Here is a 6000-nt window from a genome sequence, read left to right on the forward strand (position 1 = left end):
CTCGAAAGTACATACGGATTCACTCCGGCCGACGCTGTACACCACGTCTGTACGTAAAGAGGCAGCCAATTCCGGACCAGGAAGTACGATCCATGTTGACGACACTCCGTACGGCCCTTTTGGTACGAGAGCTGTAAACTGCCGTAAAACCAGAGTCCGACACGAACTGCACCCCGGTACGCAACATACACAACATGAACCCCTTTGAGTGTCTCATCCCAGCCCTGTATGCCTACGACCTCGTATATAGAAACCGACGGCGCAGAGGGTGAGTACAACCCACCTCAACAACGGAAGTATACCAGTACGGTGCGCCACATGCCAGCGCATATCACCATTGCTATAGTGATACGTTTCCGCACACACGTCAGAAATCTCGGGGTACGCAGCTTCACACGCTAGCGATATCACCATTGCAATAGTGATACGTGCCGCACACACGTCTGAAAACTTGGGCTACTGTGCGTCACACGCTAGCGCATATCACCATTGATATAGTGATACGTGCCGCACACACGTCTGAAACCTCGGAATACGGTGCGTCACATCTGAGTGGTGTATGGAAAAGACCCCCAGCAGTCCCCAACAGTATAGGGGGTGGGTGCAGAGGACCCCCAGCAGTGCCCAACAGTGCCTAACAGTATAGGGGGTGGGTGCAGAGGACCCCCAGCAGTGCCCAACAGTGCCTAACAGTATAGGGGGTGGGTGCAGAGGACCCCCAGCAGTGTCCAACAGTGCCTAACAGTATAGGGGGTGGGTACAGAGGACCCCAGCAGTGCCTAACAGTATGGGGGTGGGTGCAGAGGACCCCCAGCAGTGCCCAACAGTGCCTAACAGTATAGGGGGTGGGTGCAGAGGACCCCCAGCAGTGCACAACAGTATAGGGGGTGGGTGCAGAGGACCCCCAACAGTGCCTAGAAGGACAGGGGGTGGGTGCAGAGGACCCCCAGCAGTGCCCAACAGTGCCTAACAGTATAGGGGGTGAGTGCAGAGGACCCCCAACAGTATAGGGGGTGGGTGCAGAGGACCCCCAGCAGTGCCCACCAGTGCCTAACAGTATAGGGGGTGGGTGCAGAGGACCCCCAGCAGTGCCCAACAGTATAGGGGGTGGGTGCAGAGGACCCCCAGCAGTGCCCAACAGTGCCTAACAGTATGGGGGGCGGGTGCAGAGGACCCCCAGCAGTGCTCAACAGTATAGGGGGTGGGTGCAGAGGACCCCCAGCAGTGCCCAACAGTGTAGGGGGTGGGTGCAGAGGACCCCCAGCAGTGCCCAACAGTGCCTAACAGTATAGGGGTGGGTGCAGAGGACCCCCAGCAGTGCCCAACAGTGCCTAACAGTATAGGGGGTGGGTGCAGAGGACCTCCAGCAGTTCCCAACAGTATAGGGGGTGGGTGCAGAGGACCCCCAGCAGTGCCCAACAGTGCCTAACAGTATAGGGGGTGGGTGCAGAGGACCACCAGCAGTGCCTAACGGTATAGGGGGTGGGTGCAGAGGACCCCCAGCAGTGCCCAACAGTATAGGGGGTGGGTGCAGAGGACCCCAGCAGTGCGCAACAGTGCCTAACAGTATAGGGGGTGGGTGCAGAGGACCCTCAGCAGTGCCCAACAGTGCCTCACAGTATAGGGGTGGGTGCAGAGGACCCCCAGCAGTGCCCAACAGGGCCTAACAGTATAGGGGGTGGGTGCAGAGGACCCCCAGCAGTGCCCAACAGTATAGGGGGTGGGTGCAGAGGACCCCCAGCAGTGCCCAACAGTATAGGGGGTGGGTGCAGAGGACCCCCAGCAGTGTCCAACAGTGCCTAACAGTATAGGGGGTGGATGCATAGGTCCCCCAGCAGTGCCCAACAGTACAGGGGGTGGTTGCAGAAGACCCCCAGCAGTGCCCAACAGTGCCTAACAGTATAGGGGGTGGGTGCAGAGGACCCCCAGCAGTGCCCAACAGTGCCTAACAGTATAGGGAGTGGGTGCAGAGGACCCGCAGCAGTGCCCAACAGTATAAGGGGTGGGTGCAGAAGACCCCCAACAGTCCCTAAAAGTACAGGGGGTGGGTGCAGAGGACCCCCAGCAGTGCCTAACAGTATAGGGTGTGGGTGCAGAGGACCCCCAGCAGTGCCCAACAGTGCCTAACAGTATAGGGGTGGGCGCAGAGGACCCCCAGCAGTGCCCAACAGTGTAGGGGGTGGGTGCAGAGGACCTCCAGCAGTGCCCAACAGTGCCTAAAAGTATAGGGGGTGGGTGCAGAGGACCCCCAGCAGTGCCCAACAGTGCCTAACAGTATAGGGGTGGGTGCAGATGACCCCCAGCAGTGCCCAACAGTGCCTAACAGTATAGGGGTGGGTGCAGAGGACCTCCAGCAGTGCATAACAGTATTGGGGGTGGGTGCAGAGGACCCCCAACAGTGCCAACAGTGCCTAACAGTATAGGGGGTGGGTGCAGAGGATCCCCAGCAGTGCCCAACAGTATAGGGGGTGGGTGCAGAGGACCCCAGCAGTGCCCAACAGTGCCTAACAGTATAGGGGGAGGCTGCAGAGGACCCCCAGCAGTGCCCAACAGTGCCTAACAGTATAGGGGGTGGGTGCAGAGGACCCCCAGCAGTGCCCAACAGTGTCTAACAGTATAGGGGGTGGGTGCAGAGGACCCCCAGCAGTGCCCAGCAGTATAGGGGGTGGGTGCAGAGGACCCCCAGCAGTGCCCAACAGTATAGGGGGCGGGTGCAGAGGACTCCCAGCAGTGCCTAACATTATAGGGGGTGGGTGCAGAGGACCCCCAGCAGTTCCCAACAGTATAGGGGGTGGGTGCAGAGGACCCCAGCAGTGCCCAACAGTGCCTAACAGTATAGGGGGTGGGTGCAGAGGACCCTCAGCAGTGCCCAACAGTATAGGGGGTGGGTGCAGAGGACCCCCAGCAGTGCCCAACAGTATAGGGGGCGGGTGCAGAGGACCCCCAGCAGTGCCTAACAGTATAGGGGGTGAGTGCAGAGGACCCCCAACAGTATAGGGGGTGGGTGCAGAGGACCCCCAGCAGTGCCCACCAGTGCCTAACAGTATAGGGGGTGGGTGCAGAGGACCCCCAGCAGTGCCCAACAGTATAGGGGGTGGGTGCAGAGGACCCCCAGCAGTGCCCAACAGTGCCTAACAGTATGGGGGGCGGGTGCAGAGGACCCCCAGCAGTGCTCAACAGTATAGGGGGTGGGTGCAGAGGACCCCCAGCAGTGCCCAACAGTATAGGGGGTGGGTGCAGAGGACCCCCAGCAGTGCCCAACAGTATAGGGGGTGGGTGCAGAGGACCCCCAGCAGTGCCCAAACGTGTCTAACAGTATAGGGGGTGGGTGCAGAGGACCCCCAGCAGTGCCCAACAGTATAGGGGGTGGGTGCAGAGGACCCTCAGCAGTGCCCACAGTGCCTAACAGTATAGGGGGTGGGTGCAGAGGACCCCCAGCAGTGCCCAACAGTATCGTGGGTGGGTGCAGAGGACCCCCAGCAGTGCCCAGCAGTGCCTAACAGTATATGGGTGAGTGCAGAGGACCCCCAACAGTATAGGGGGTGGGTGCAGAGGACCCCCAGCAGTGCCCAACAGTGCCTAACAGTAAAGGGGGTGGGTGCAGAGGACACCCAGCAGTGCCCAACAGTGCCTAACAGTATAGGGGGTGGGTGCAGAGGACCTCCAGCAGTGCCCAACAGTATAGGGGGTGGGTGCAGGGGACCCCAGCAGTGCCCAACAGTGCCTAACAGTATAGGGGGTGGGTGCAGAGGACCCCCAGCAGTGCCTAACAGTATAGGGGGTGGGTGCAGATGAACCCCAGCAGTGGCCAACAGTATAGGGGGTGGGTGCAGAGGACCCCAGCAGTGCCCAACAGTGCCTAACATTATAGGGGGTGGGTGCAGAGGACCCCCAGCAGTGCCCAATAGTGCCTAACAGTATAGGGGGTGGGTGCAGAGGACCCCCAGCAGTGCCCAACAGTATAGGGGTGGGTGCAGAGGACCCCCAGCAGTCCCCAACAGTATAGGGGGTGGGTGCAGAGGACCCCCAGCAGTGCCCAACAGTATAGGGGGTGGGTGCAGAGGACCCCCAGCAGTGCCCAACAGTGCCTAACAGTATAGGGGGTGGGTGCAGAGGACCCCCAGCAGTGCCCAACAGTACAGGGGGGGTGCAGAGGACCCCAACAGTGCCCAACAGTGCCTAACAGTATAGGGGGTGGGTGCAGAGGACACCCAGCAGTGCATAACAGTATAGGGGGTGGGTGCAGAGGACCCCCAGCAGTGCTTAACAGTATAGGGGGTGGGTGCAGAGGACCCCCAGCAGTGCCCAACAGTGCCTAACAGTATAGGGGGTGGGTGCAGAGGACACCCAGCAGTGCCCAACAGTGCCTAACAGTAGAGGGGGTGGGTGCAGAGGACCCCCAGCAGTGCCCAACAGTATAGGGGTGGGCGCAGAGGACCCCCAGCAGTGCCGAACAGTGCCTAACAGTATAGGGGTGGGTGCAGAGGATCCCCAGCAGTGCCCAACAGTGCCTAACAGTATAAGGGGTGGGTGCAGAGGACCCCCAGCAGTGCCCAACAGTATAGGGGGTGGGTGCAGAGGACCCCCAGCAGTGCCCAACAGTGCCTAACAGTATAGGGGTGGGTGCAGAGGACCCCCAGCAGTGCCCAACAGTGCCTAACAGTATAGGGGGTGAGTGCAGAGGACGACCAGCAGTGCCCAACAGTATAGGGGGTGGGTGCAGAGGACCCCCAGCAGTCCCCAACAGTATAGGGGGTGGGTCCAGAGGACAGGGGGTGAGTGCAGAGGACCCCCAGCAGTGCCCAACAGTATAGGGGGTGGGTGCAGAGGACCCCCATCAGTGCCCAACAGTGTCTAACAGTATAGGGGGTGGGTGCAGAGGAACCCAACAGTGCCCAACTGTATAGGGGGTGGGTGCAGAGGACCCCCAACAGTGCCTAACAGTATAGGGGGTGGGTGCAGAGGACCCCCAGCAGTGCCTAACAGTATAGCGGTGGGTGCAGAGGACCCCCAGCAGTGCCCAACAGTATAAGGGGTGGGTGCAGAGGACCCCCAACAGTGCCTAACAGTACAGGGGGTGGAGGCAGAGGACCTCCAGCAGTGCTCATTCATGGGGGTGTGCATGTCTAACATCAGTTCAGTTCAGTTCAATTTGCTTTATTCGATTTTGGTTTAAAATCATAAAAGCGTACAGTTCAAAACAGTCATAAAAACATACATGCAATAGCACAAAGTATCTACAAGTTAAAAACTTAGGCCCAGCCTGTGGGAATAATTTTCTTAAATTTTTACGTGTTTTTCACAGGATTAGCATTCACAGTTCTACCATTACATCAGATTGTAACTTACTAGAAGCAAATTAATAAAACTTTCCATGCTTGTAGCTATTGTACATTGGTTCGAGTCGATTAGAAGCGGAAAAGCTACTGCCATTCAGTAAACAGATGCTTCTACCCATCAAATAATTATACCCTGTCTTTGGTCATGATAGAGGGGTGTATGACACACTGGGGTAAAATTCATGTAAATCCCAGGTGGATATAGGGCCGTCTCCTTCTTGGGGCTGCCAGGTTTGCAGGTACGGGACAATATGTCTGTTCCTAAATTTAACTAGCACTAGATCACCGGGAATGTCTTTTGGGAGAGAACCTAACCAGCCCACCCTTCTGACACTCACTATTCTTCCTTTAAGGTCGGTTGGCAGGGGTCTATTTTTTGTTAACCAGAACATAACCTTGTTTAGTAGGTCTTCTTGTCTTTCGACTTTTCCATATGTGAGTGCTGGTACTCCCGAAAGGACACACACAAATGGGGCGGCCTCCGGTGGTAGGTGTATATAAGGTGCTTTATTACGCTCTGCTCTAGGAGCAGTATACTGTGCTAATACGGGTTTAGAAGGGATCTTAGGAGCATTTGGGGCTGATGTATTAAGGGCTAGTGGCTGAATTTGGACATTAATGTTTTGTGTAGTTAACGTAGGCACTTCGGAGGCAGCAAGTG

Source organism: Lissotriton vulgaris, chromosome 5 (assembly GCF_964263255.1).
Source record: "Lissotriton vulgaris chromosome 5, aLisVul1.2, whole genome shotgun sequence".
NCBI classification, from domain to species: domain Eukaryota; kingdom Metazoa; phylum Chordata; class Amphibia; order Caudata; family Salamandridae; genus Lissotriton; species Lissotriton vulgaris.